The sequence below is a fragment of the Macaca fascicularis genome, chromosome 13 (assembly GCF_037993035.2).
Source record: "Macaca fascicularis isolate 582-1 chromosome 13, T2T-MFA8v1.1".
NCBI classification, from domain to species: Eukaryota; Metazoa; Chordata; class Mammalia; order Primates; family Cercopithecidae; genus Macaca; species Macaca fascicularis.
In genome coordinates this window covers 4,703,045-4,716,416 of record NC_088387.1, presented here as the reverse complement: position 1 = coordinate 4,716,416, position 13,372 = coordinate 4,703,045, and the positions used below count along the sequence as shown (strand labels likewise).

The 13,372-nt window shown below is 46.2% G+C and overlaps 1 long non-coding RNA gene across 2 annotated transcripts; it reads left to right on the top strand.

The window, feature by feature from the left end:
* The first annotated feature begins 497 nt into the window (after positions 1-497).
* LOC107127033 (uncharacterized) lies at positions 498-5,340 on the top strand. 2 transcript variants are annotated; one of them, XR_012421950.1, is made up of 2 exons: positions 498-911; positions 3,713-5,340. It is a non-coding gene; the product is annotated as an uncharacterized lncRNA (long non-coding RNA). The 2 variants fall into 2 exon arrangements; XR_001484315.3 differs by lacking the exon at positions 3,713-5,340 and adding an exon at positions 1,123-2,325.
* Positions 5,341-13,372: the final 8,032 nt, after the last annotated feature.

The window sequence follows — 13,372 nt, the reverse complement described above, 5'->3', positions numbered from 1 at the left end:
CAAAGAAGTGATACATGTTTGAGGTCTTGGATATCCCAATTACCCTGACTTAATATGCATTGTATGCAAGTATCAAAATATTACATGTCCTCCATAAATATGTACAACCACTACATATCAGTTTAAAAATAGATGACAGCCAAGGAAGAAGGGCCTCCAGAGAGCCCAATGGGCCAGGACTGTGTGAGTAAATGAGCTTCCTGAGGTTACCTGAACCTTGGTGTGTCCATCTGTGAGTAGGCCTCTTTCCTGAAGAAAGAATGGAGACTGAAGCGTCTGTGCTGCTCCAGGTGATGCTGATAGAGCCTGGCGGGGCAGCACTGGCCACCCTCCCCTCACTTTCTGCTGTGCACCATGCTGACTCAGCCGCAGGTCTGCAGCCAGGACACTGGGCCCCTGGGAGTCTCTGAGAAGCAGTCATTGGTCTTTCAGCTCATTACGAGCCAATGGCTGGCATGCTTGTCTCGTGGAAATAATTTCTTTATTCCCAATGCTCCAGTTTTCTGATAGCTTAACCACACGGATGGGTGTTCCTTTCTTCTCCTGGACAGACGATGGCATCCTAGCACTTCCTTAGCATACAAAGCACCCGCAGCATCTTCCCTTGTTTGATTGAATCAGACATGCTGGAAGAGTCTGAGATTCAGGGTTTTGCTTCCAGTCCTGGATGAAACAGATGAACGCCATAATCCCCGTATTTCCTAAAAGGGAGACATGAAAATCTTGCGTTTATACTAAAAAGTGTTCCCATCTCATTGAAATTCAGGCTTGAACTATCCACCCTGAACACGTCCAGAAGCCCTTCCTCAAATTCTGGAAGCAGTGATCTCGGGAGAGAAGTTTTCCATCTGTCTCCTTATGATGCTAAGCTGTTAGTGCAGTTCATTATTTATGACATCTCCTGCTTTACGGTAAGCCATGATTTTCTTTTTTGCCACGTATTAAGAATTCAGTCGGGTTGGTATAAAAATAGGGTTGTTATCTGCTTCTCCAGACTGACTTTTTGAACAGTATATTTTTGGGGGTAGGGGGGGTGGTTATAATTATTCCCAAACTACTTTCATTCTTATCCAGTACTTAATATTGACTTTGGTTATTCACAATAATGCTGCTTCTTATCAGGTGTGTGTGGCCGGAGTGGCAGTAAGGAGACACGTCTTCCGAGGCCCTGCATGTGTCTGTAGGGCTGGAGGACATTCGCTCCCAGAGGCAGAGATGACATGGGAGAATGTCAGCATATCAAGGCACAGCATCTCACAGTCACAGCAAATCCACAGTCTCCGAAGAGGCAGTTTGTGGCATGTGCTTTTAAAATACAAACGAACAGACACAACAACTGGCATTCCAAACATCTCCTGGTCCTCCAGGGCAGATGGTGCCAAGGCAATGATGTATTCATCAGAGCTGAGCTCCCCAGGCTCACGTGGGGAAGGGAGCTGGGCTTTGGACTCTAACTCCCTCTTTTCCATCAGGGTTCAGCTCCCCCTTTTCAGCCCGGGCCGTCTGCTGGCTAATGCACGGAGGGAATCCTGGTCTACCAGCCTGCAGGGACATAGCTGAGTGCACCGCCCTGGGGCAGGAAGGCAGTCCTGCACACGACAGCCCCAGGAGGGACAGAAGGAGGAAGGCACTGACACCACGGCCCCCTCATTCCCCCAGTCCAGTTGTTATTGTCAACTCTCTTCTTGGTAACCCCTGACCCCTCATGTCCTGCCCACAGAGGCTCAGGGGTGGCGAAATTGCCTCAAAGGATGGTTATTTTAGTGCAACAGAATCAGATGATTTTCCACTCAGCATCTTGTTTGTAGAAATATCCTATTAGACACAGAAAGGAAAAGATCCGTATCTTTCACACCATAATTAAAATATCACTTTTCTCAATGAAACATTATCTAGATTATCCCACAGAACAGTGTTGCTTACAACAGTGACTATAAATGTGATGCTGCCAGCTAGAACACTATGGAAAATGTTAGTTACTGCACCATCTCCTGCAGTTGTTCTTTTGATGTGCTGGCTTGGAATAAACAGACTTATCTTTCCTGTCATACAACACTGTCTTTAATTTAATGGAGATGTTATTAAGATAAAATCTCTATTCAATTCCATATTGTACCGTATTAACACACACAATTAGTAATGCTTTATCAGTTATGAAGAAAGATGATGACTGCTTTTAAGCTAAATTACCTTTATCATGGTAGCACATGAAAGAGGTGACAAATATTTATCCGAGTGTATGTTAATTCTTATTTAATTTTAATGCTGTTTTTATCAACCAAATTAACCAATGAATTTTATTAAAGGGAATGTTATTATAGAAAAGAGCTTCCAATACTCCCTTCCATCTGTTTTTATTTATATAATTTTAATGGTTCCTTTTTCTCTTTCATTTCATTTCTAATTAAGAGGAACACGTGGAAAATTGAACATTTGGGCTTAATTTTAACAGAATTTGGAATAATTAGAAGTGTGTTCTTGTTAATGTAAAGATTGTCAGTGTTGGGTTTGCAGGGCTTACGTCTGTGCATTTAAACTCCCTCCCACAAGGCGTCTTGCTCAGTACATCTCAAGGGGTGATGGGGGCATCGTAACATGGAAAAATAATCTCACCTGGGTGATTTTACACTTAGAAAAGCCAAGCAATTCCTTTTTACAGTTTTAGAAATGCACTAATTTTTAGTACAAAGAGGTAGAATGTGAGAGCAAGACGCATCTTACAATTCAGGTTGGAGCACTCTCCTCAGCAATATATAAATCTTGCTTCCCTTGGCCCCGGAATCACCAGGAACTTGCAATGTGTGATTCTAATTGTGAACGGCACGTACAGATGGGAGAGACTGAAATCAAGGAAAGCTCTCCTCCTTGGACCGTGACTTTTTTTGACTTAAACTTTCTTGACCTTTTTTTCTCCCAAGGTGAGACGTCAAGTATAGTAGCAATGTCATTAGGAATGAATGTACCCTCAGGTAACAATCTGCAATCAGAAGGGACATACTTATTCTATCTTAGGGCATGTTCAAATTTGAATTACGCTAGTTTTGTCTTTTTGTTTTTGAGACAGGGTCTCACTCTGTCACCCAGGCTGGAATGCAGTGGCACCATCCTGGCTCACTGAAGCCTTGACGTCCTAGGCTCAAGCAATCCTCCTACATCAGCCCCCCAGGTAGCTGGGACTACAGGCATGCGGCTAGCATGCCCGGCTAATTTTTAAATTGTTTATAGACATGGAGTCCCACTATGTTGCCCAGGCTGGTCTGGAACTCCTGGTCTCAAATGATCCTCCCCCCTCAGCCTCCCAAAGTGCTACAATTACAGGCGTGAGTTATGGCGCCCCAGCCTATGCTAGGTTTCTTTTTTTTTTTTTGAGACAGAGTCTCGCTCTGTGGCCCAGGCTGGAGTGCAGTGGCGCAATCTCGGCTCACTGCAAGCTCCGCCTCCTGTGTTCACGCCATTCTCTTGCCTCAGCCTCCTGAGTAGCTGGGACTACAGGTGCCCGCCACCATGCCCGGCTAATTTTTTGTATTTTTAGTAGAGATGGGGTTTCACGGTGGTCTCGATCTCCTGACATCGTGATCTGCCCGCCTCGGCCTCCCAAAGTGCTGGGATTACAGGCTTGAGCCACCGCGCCCGGCCCTATGCTGGGTTTTTTATTTGGTCTTTGGAAACCTTCAGAGAGACAGAACTTATTCCCATCTTTCATTACTTTTAGGAAGGAAACCACAGAGACTGCGCAACTTGAGAGATGCCTCTAGGTAGCGTCAATAAGCAGATGGCCCTAAAGGCCCTTGTTAATGCGGGTGGCACAGCTGGCGTCTCCCACAGCCATTTCACATGCGCCCCACTCTCCACACATAGAGGCAGCCCAGCTTTGGCTGTCTCAGACACCTCTTCACATGGATCTGACGGCAAGTGTGCAAAACATAAAGACACCATCCCGTGAGCCTGGCAGGCCCTCACATCGGCTCAAGCTGACCGGAGCTCACACTCAAGGTCACATCCTGCTGTAAGAGCCAGGCTCAGGAAGACTGTGGTGAAAGCGCATTGTGGTTTAGTTAACAGTGAACAGAGTGGTTTGCATTTCCTGTCATCCATATTTCATGTGCTACAGTTGAAAGCTGCAGAGCAGGACACCTGGAACCTCCCAGTCTTCATGCTGACACTTGATGCGTGACCTTGAGCAAGTCACTGGTCTCTCTAAGCCGCAGTTCCTTGTCTGTAAAATGGAGCGAATACAAGTGCAATAAATCACACAAATTCTCCTCATGCTCAGGATCTTTTAAAGAGAGAAAAAATAACACAAAATTGTTTTTAAATAGTTGAAAACGTGACACAGTGCAAACTATCATTATCATTATGCTTTTAATTGAAATCTGAGTCATTTTTTTATTTCTTCTAAGCCAAAAAAAAATCTGAACACTTTCCTGAAAAATAAATTGGAAAATGTCCGTGGCTGGCTGATAGGAAACCACTTCCAATTCCAGACATACCGAAAATGGCATCTCGGAAAATCCAGCTCTGGTTTGGATGCGAAGGGCATTTAGAATTTTATAAACTTGAAAACAGCCAAGGCGTGTTTCATCAAGTTGGAAACAATAGTTTGCATTTAGTCCATATGTGTCAATCTTCAAGTTGCAACTTGCTAGTCATACTGGTAGTGTCATTAATACCGTTGAGCGATGATAGCCATTTGAAAGCTGGGTTAGAATGGACAGGCTTATGAAATTTTATAGAAGCCCTAAATGACAATCTAATGCATCCAAAGCCTCTATATCCCCGATGTAAACCAGCACTTCACAGCTATGGAAGACTCATAAAATTCCGAGCCTGGCAATTTATACTTAATCTCTCTAAAAAGCACGTGTTCAGGGCAGGCCCCCACTCTGTGAGATGGCATTTGAGCACCAACACCTCTGCTATATAAAACACCTTATCAGTAGTAAATATATTAATTTGACCCCAAGGGAGAGAAGGTGAGAGCAAATCAGCCGCAGCAAGCCATTTACATTCTTTATTTCTGCAGATGAATTCTCCATCTATTTTCATCTTGTAATCAGGCACTTGCCAAATACACAAGAATTTCATTTTCTATCTCCACAGCATATGTGTCTCCTTACTTTGATATGTCCTGTTTTTAGGAAGTAGAGATGTTTTAAAATTGTATTTCAAACAGGAAAAAAATCAGTCTCCATATAATTAGTGAATGTAACCAGATTATTTGCAATCAACATATACTTAATGCCTTATTACCCTAATGGAAGTTATTGTAAGTGATGATAAAATTGGCAGAAATAAGTTATGCTAAGTGATGATAAAATTGGTATTATTAAGTGATGAAAACCTTTTACCTTCCGCTGTTTTTTTTTTTTTATTTCCCCATCTCTAATCTACCCAAATTCATCTTTAATGAGAGAACCTGGAGGATGCATTTATGGTACTTAGGCCAACAAGGAAAATACGGCAGTTTTTACTCACAGCCAGAACACATAAGCCAATCTCCAACCTCAGAGGGCGGAGGCGAAATGGACGGTTGGAAAAGCTCTCAACCTATTGTTTGTAAGCTTTATATGTTCTTGCCTATTGGTGCATTCCTTTGTGTTCCTAATCTGTGGTTTCCCTCTTGACCTGTGACTCCCAGTCTTTGTGTCGGAGAAGAAATCAGAAACAAAATGATTATTCTGCAGGCAGAAGAAAAACAAATAGAAAGGTATGTGCTGGCCAGGTGTGGTGGCTCGCACCTATAATCCCAGCACTTTGGGAAGCCGAGGTGAGCAGATCACTTGAGGTCAGGAGTTTGAGACCAGCCTGGCCAACATGGCAAAACCCTGTCTCTACTAAAAATACAAAAAATTAGCTGGGCGTGGAGGCACGCGCCTGTAATCCCAGCTACTCCGGAGGCTGAGGTATGGGAATCCCTTGAACCTGGAAGGCAGGAGGTTGCAGTGAGCCAAGATCGTGTCACTGCACTCCAGCCTGGGAGATAGAGCGAGACTCTGTCTCCAAAAAAAAAAAATAAATAAATAAAGAAAGAAAATAAAGAAAAGAAAAGAGGAGAAAAGTTTGCGCCATGTAAATGAGAGAGGTCCTTGGAGCCGGGAGGGTGGGCTTCTCTGCCTCGGTGCTAGGAACTAGGAATGGGTAACAACTGAAATATCACTCTCCTTGGCAGGTATCAGGTCACCCGCTCGCACTTGACTGATATTTGTGGGACACCTTGGCTCTCTTTAGGGACACATCTTTGACAACCTGAAGGAGAAAAAAAAGTAAACGTGGATTTCTAAGTTGGCTATAACTGACTCCAGCTTTCCTGCTAAAAGCTCTAATGATATCTTCATGTCAGTGTGAGTGAGGTCGATGAAGCAGATGGGAACCTGTTTTCAGGGGTGAATGAATGGCAAATCGCTACAGAAGGGCAGGGTTGGCCTGCAGTTCCTAGGTCATAATGCTCTCAAAAGAAACAAAGCCGTGTATTTCCATTTCTCTCCCCGCCGCCCCACCCCCAGGATATAAGCTCTGTGCAGATGGGCACTTTGGCTTGTTCGTTCAACCACTTTCTCCTCAGCACCTAGGACAGGGCCTGAAGGAGCTCTGCCATACTTGGATGAGGACACACGTGATGATGACCATCACCCAGGTTTGAAAAGAGGAACTGAAGGAGTTAATGATCCCTTACTTCCAAACCTTCTCATCTTTCCAGAACCTCCCTTTCTGCCTCAGTTTCCTCTCTCTTTCCAGAGGCCGGCATTTGGAAGCCCTGGGTCTTTTTGATTCTTCCTCCACTGCTCGCCACGTTCCATTCATTGGCAAATCATGTCCTTTCTAATCTACAGTGTCCTTTGCATTCCCTCTGCCAGGTACAGGGCTGGACCCTCTTGCCTAGGCAGCTACTGCAGCTTCTTCTCTGGTCTCCCTGCCTCTACAGTGCATCCTACAGTCTAGGGCCAGGTTGGTCTTCCTCAAGGACATCTGTGGTCATTTTCTGTATGCCCAGGAATTTGCAGAAGCTTCCTACTGTTCCAGGCATGAAGTGCAGTTCCCTCGTACAGGCACGTAAGGCCCCCAGGATGGAGCCCAAAGTCACTTTCTTGGCCTTGCCCTCTCTGGATACATGATATTTGGATAGGGCTTCTTTGATGCTGGGTACATTTTCATGTGGCTGTTTTGAAATGTAGGTTTTAGTATTGTTCCAGTGCGGTGAGGCCTAGAGATCAGGAGATGACAACCATTGCAAAGATAGTTTGTTACTCACAGTTGCCGAGAAGTGAGGACAGGCCATGCCACGCAGGACCACATGGGGAGCACCAGGGGCTGTCAGGAGGTAGAGCGAATGAGGGGGAAACATGGGTGAGAGCCTTTATTGTGGTTTTTGCAGGAAGGAAAGGACAAGGCAGGGTAGGCAGGCTTAGGATCGGCTGGTCTGAATAATTTCAGTGGGCTCTGGGGTGTTGATGCCTTCCAGGGTTGTCTGGTACTTGGCCTTGGGTGATTATAACCTACTGGCATAGTAAAGGCAAGTCACTTACTATCTCTAGGATTTGGCTAGCCCTGGAAGGGGCAGTCTCTCCTGAGTCAGGCAGGGCCCCAAGATGTCAAAGCACCAGGAAATATGGACAAGAAAAAGCATGATTAATACAATGGTCTTGAAACCCCCTCAAATTATTAGACTATTAAATAACGCCTCAACTAGTCTCACCCCATCCCTGGGCTTCCCCCACTCTAAGATTCACTCCAGCGCAGACGCTGCCCACACTCCTACCTCCAGCTCCGTACTCGCCCTTAATTTGCTGGAAAATGCTCAACAATGATGGGAAATTGGACTTGAGCTCTTTGTGTTTGCTCTCTGGGGAACCGCTGATCCTTACATTTAGATGTACCCCACGCCTCGGTCTCAGCACGGATGGCCACTTCTGTGTCTGAAAGCCTGTTGTGGTCCATTTCCTTTACAATTGGCTATTAAGAATCCAAACCAGTCATCTGTTCAGCTAGGCATTTGCCATTTGCCAATTCGTAACGCTTAAAATAGTCATCTCAAACTATTCTGTTAATTTTTAATAGGCTCTGTCTGTGCAACTGGATGCTGATTCCTGAGAGCAGCCTCTCTGCTCAGCCTCCCAATTATTGAAGAACTTGGCCAAGCCCCTGAAGGCTTTTTTTTCCATCTCATAGCCTTTTATTCCAGTTTTAGGATAACATAAATTCCACCTGATTACTCACTTCCCTGTTTTGTCCACACTTAGTCATTAATCAGTTCTATTAAAAATGGTGGCTGACTCAACTTGCCATTTATGTAAAAGCAGTTAACCTTCAGAATTTGTTTGAGAAGAACCCTCTTTTGAAAATCATTTTATTTCACATTTCTTGCTGGAAAACACATGTGGGTAATGAACACAGAGATGAGAATAGGAGACTATAATTTCTTATATATTTCTCAATATCTTTCTTTAAAAGAAATATGTTATTACCTTCTTAATCTATTAAGAATTATTTACTGTATTATAGCAACTTTGAAAAACACTATATATATATGCAACAGGTTAAGAATACTTATTTAAAACTATAATTAAGGTATATCCCCTAATCTGACAATAAATGAAATAGTAGATGTAAAAAAATGCTTTTGTGGTTAAATTTTTCTCCTCCAAATTTCTTTTATGCTGGAGGATTTGGAAAAAAGCTCTCAAGGAATAATTTTGTTGTCTGCTATTCATTATGGCCGTGTTTTTAGTACTCTACATTTTTTATCTATACCTAGATGCATATATAAGAATAAAGGACATCCAACTTTGATTGGCTAATTGCATGTGAAATAGTGAATCATAGGACACAATCATTTGCAAAACTTGTAGAATCAGCTAATGCCAAATTTGCCCATCGGTGAAGATGATTAACATGGAGCCGAGCTTGCCTGAGTGGGTGATAATACAACTTTGGACACTGTGCTAGCTAAATATTTTTATGTAGATTTTCTCATTCAATCTTTAGAATATGCTTAGGAGGCAGATACTGTGATGTTTTCCATTTGGCCAATGAGAAAACTGAGCAGAGGCTTAGGGAGCCAGGTCCCTGACTCTGCCTTGGGTTCAGGCTGCTCTTCGCTGGGCCACCTCCCTTACCACACCGAGGGCCAGTGTATTGACCCATTCTTTCATGGCTGCAAAGAAATACCTGAGACGGGGTAATTTACAAAGAAAAGAGGTGTACGTGGCTCACCATTCTGCAGGCTGTACAGGAAGCATGGCGGCATCTGCTCAGCCTCTGGGGAGTCCTCAGGAAGCTTACAATCATGGCAGAAGGCGAAGGGAAGCCAGAACTTCACATGGCCAGAGCAGGAGGAAGAAGCTAGGTGTCACACACTTTTAAAAGACCAGCTGTCATGAGAACTCACTATCATGATTACAGCACCAAGTAGGGGATGGTGTTAAACCACGAGAAACCACCCCCATGGGCCAATCACCTCCCGCCAGGCCCCACCTCCACACTAGAGATTACATTTCAACATGCGATTTGGGTGGGGACACAGATCCAAACCTTATCAGGCGGCCACCACTTTTCTCACAGTGGCCAGCTCAACATCACAATATGCCCTTGAAGAAAAAAAAATGATCACACATGACCTGGAGATTTGAGGACTGTGTCTTGGTGACCATTTGGGCCAGGAACTGCTGAACGTCGACTGTCTTTATGGAGACTGCAAGCTTCACGGGGGCAGGATCCATGGGAACCTCGCTTCCATTAGTCCCTGCAAACCCCAGCCCAGTGCCGGGCCCACCACAGAGCCCCACTAAGGACAACCTCATGGACAGAGCTCCTGCCTAGGAGGTCACCTGGGGAGTCAGGTGCCTGGTTTGGACTCTTGCCTCTGCTGTTTGCTGTGTGACATTAGGCAAGTCACTTCACCTCTTTGAGTCTCAGCTTTCTCATCTCCAAATATGAAGATGAAATCTGCTTCCTGGATGGTTGTGAAAACAAGTGAGAAATTATTGTGAAAGTGTTTTGTAAACTGTAATTAATATAAATATAAGCAATTAAGCAAGATCCAATTGCCTTGCAAGGCACTGATGGTGAAGCCCAGGGACCTCCAGCCGCCTGCTCTCCAGGCACCCTAGCCATCCCAGGGACCCCAATGCCTGAGTCCATATTGGGCAGGTTCCCTTGGAATGCTGAGAATAAAGGTGAATATGCTTGATAATGCCAAAGGAACTCCAGGTGAAAACTCCACACAGCTGAGTCCCTCTGCTGGCCCCGCTTCAAGGCAGAAGAAAGGTGATCTATGATACTCACCGTCACTCACTGTGTGCTGGCCATATCCCATCACCAATGAGGTGAGCAGAATGGCCTCGTTCACAGAGGGGAGAGGCTGACACCACAGCCTGGAGGGCGGGCACAGGCCCCGGAGTGGGGCAGAAGCCACGGCAGGCTGACTTCCAGGGCTGCCATCCAACTCCAGAGCCCCCAGCCGACCACGGGGGTGCGCAGACAAGCTCTCCTCTGAGAACCTGGGGAGTTTTGAGGCTAGGATCTGTCTATCCCGCTCACTGGGGCCCAGTCCCATCTGGGAGATAGTGCCACAGAAGCTGCTGGCTCACCAAAAATTAAACCTCCAGCCAAGTCCAGGGCACAGTCTGCAAGGACCACCGTTCACTGACGGTTTGTGAGGAGGCATGACGGTGCACGGCCGGCCCGGAGTTGCTGAGCCCCTTGAGGGGTGGGTGACGGCAAATGGTGGCGCTCCAGGCAGAGCGGGGAGGATGAGGGGGAGAAGGGCTGTGCTCTGCCGAGGGCAGGTTTGCAGGGAAAAGGTTTTAGTTTCTGCTTTTTATTAAGGTGAGATACACGTAAGAAGCAGCATTTAAAATTACAAAGCACCACCCAGGAGCGTTTTGCATCTCCCCAGAGGCATGCAGCCATCACCCCTTTCCAGTCTGAAAACGTGCCATCACCGCTAAAGGAGAGGCTGTGGGGAGTTTGGAGCTGTGAGCCTGACCACCTCCTCCAGGTAAGTCCTCAGGGTGCCTCGTGCTGCTTTTGCATAAGTGGATTTCAGGGGGAGAGCCTGGGGGAGTCCACATCTGACTCTTCCTCAGGACAGGCGACACAGGAGCCGAAGGCCACTGGGACCCGCACCTAGAGTCAGCCTGGGGGTGGCAGGAGTCAGCAGGAGGCCACTGAAAAGGGGGAGTTTGTGAAGCCACCTTTACTCCAACTCCAAGGACAGAGAGGCCCCAGCTGACCTCTGGGTTATATAAGCCATTTGTGTGTCTAAAAGGCAGCTTCCCAAGCTCAGCACAGAAATTTCTAGCACATAAAATGCCTTCCTCCGAGCTGTACCCATTGTGCCTTGCATTCCAGAAGCAACTGTGCTTCAGACAGCTGCTGTAAATTGTCCATGAAGCAAGGCCGTTCTCCTATTGGCTCTGTGATCATCTCCAAGGCAGCTTCCCATCTCTCACTGTTTCTGCCTTGGGCTGATAATGGTGCAAAGCAGGCGAGGAAGGGAGAGGGCGGGGAAGAGGGGCCCGAGCTCCCTGCTGGCCTTCTGGGCAGCAGCCTCCCAGGAGTAGGCGGCGTCCAGCTTCCTGGAGCCCAGGACATTAGCTGTGCCCCTCCCCCAGGCCGCTGCTCCCCACACCCCAACCTCTCCTCTTGTCTAGAGTCAGAGCTACATTTTTTATTTCCCTCTGGTGCATTTCTGGTATTTCTTAGTTGTTTTACCGAAAAGTCACTTTGAAGAATATCTCTATTCTTTAAAGCGAGGTGTACCTAGGTACTCTTGAGCTAACATTTTATTTTATTGAGGATTTCCTTATATTGTGATTATTTAATGGACAATCTGCCCTGCTGGGAATGGCAGCAAATAAAACTATTGACAGGAAAAAAAAAGATGCACTTTCTGAGACACACTTGGCAAAGTAAATCCAGCTTCTTACAAGAAAAGAATGTAATGAATTTTTCTCTATTTTTAGTGACACATAAATCCCTTTAATAGGTTTGAGCTCAAAACTCCATATTTGTCTTGGCCTGAAGTTCAATTTACAGGGTAAGTTTAAAGGACAGTGTGCTTGTCCAGCTCTGTGCATCAAGTCTCCCCAAGTGGGCAGAGAGGCCTGCAGGATCCAACGTGTCACGGCCACCCTGCAACTGGGACCCTCAGACATGTCCAGGGATAGAAAGGAAAGGGCCTCCTCTTGGCTTTTCTGGGAGGAGATCAGATGGGGATAAAAATGCCCACCGTGGGCCTGGGAACAGCAGTTATCATATCCCAGTCCGGACAGATGGGAGGGAACAGTTTTGAAGTCCACCCTTAGGGAATTTAAATGAAGGCCCCAGTGGGAAGGGGGTGGGATCACTACACTGAAATGAAAGATGGAGAAAAAGAAAAGCATTGCAGCTGCTGGGTGCAGTGGCTCAAGCCTGTTAATTCCAGCACTTTGGGAGGCCGAGGCAGGTGGATCACCTGAGGTTGGGAGTTTGAGACCAGCCTGACCAACATGAAGAAACCCCATTTCTACTAAAAATACAAAATCAGCTGGGGGTGGTGGCACATGCCTGTAATCTCAGCTACTCAGGAGGCTGAGGCAGGAGAATTGCTTGAATCCAAGAGGAGGAGGTTGCGGTGAGCCGAGATTGCACCTTTGCACTCCAGCCTGGGTAACAAGAGTGAAACTCCATCTCAAAAAAATAAATAAATAAATAAATAAAGTAAAATAAAATAAAAAAGAGAAAGAAAAGCGTTGCAACCTAGGGTCACTGTAAGACTCTAAGCCTCCCTGTTGGACAACTTAATTTTTTTTAGGTCTTAACACAGACAGAGAGCCTTTGCCCTGCACAAGGCATATGGCTAGGATTATGTAGAGGGAGGCAGGCCCAGCATTGGCAATGAGGGGTGACTAAGTAGACAACATTAACGAGAGATCGAGGCCACGGCCAAACCAAAAGTTGCTCAAGGGCCACGCCATGTCACCAGCCCCGTAGGAAGGCAGAGGCATTGGAGGCTGCTGACGGCGAACAAGAAAGGGTGGTGTCTTGACTTCAGAGGCAAAAGACCCCAAAGGACCACATGGGACTAACCTAGGAGCCCTGCCAGGAAGCTAGAAGGATGTTGTGGGGTGGGGGGAAGACGGGTGAGGGAGTAGTGAGCAAAGCAACCAGCAGACCCACCTCCGTGACCACAGCCTCAGGTTGCCATGGTTTGGGAGTCCCAACCCATATATGTTTACATCAGGGCAACACACTTGAGATGAAAGAACAACACTGCGGCTCACGTTGTCTGTAGTCCGGAGATCGCCCCCGTTCTTACCACATGTCATGATTAGTGAAAAAACAGGGTTCAGAGTTTCTGCGATCAGGGAGGGGCTGGCATCACTAGCTAGGG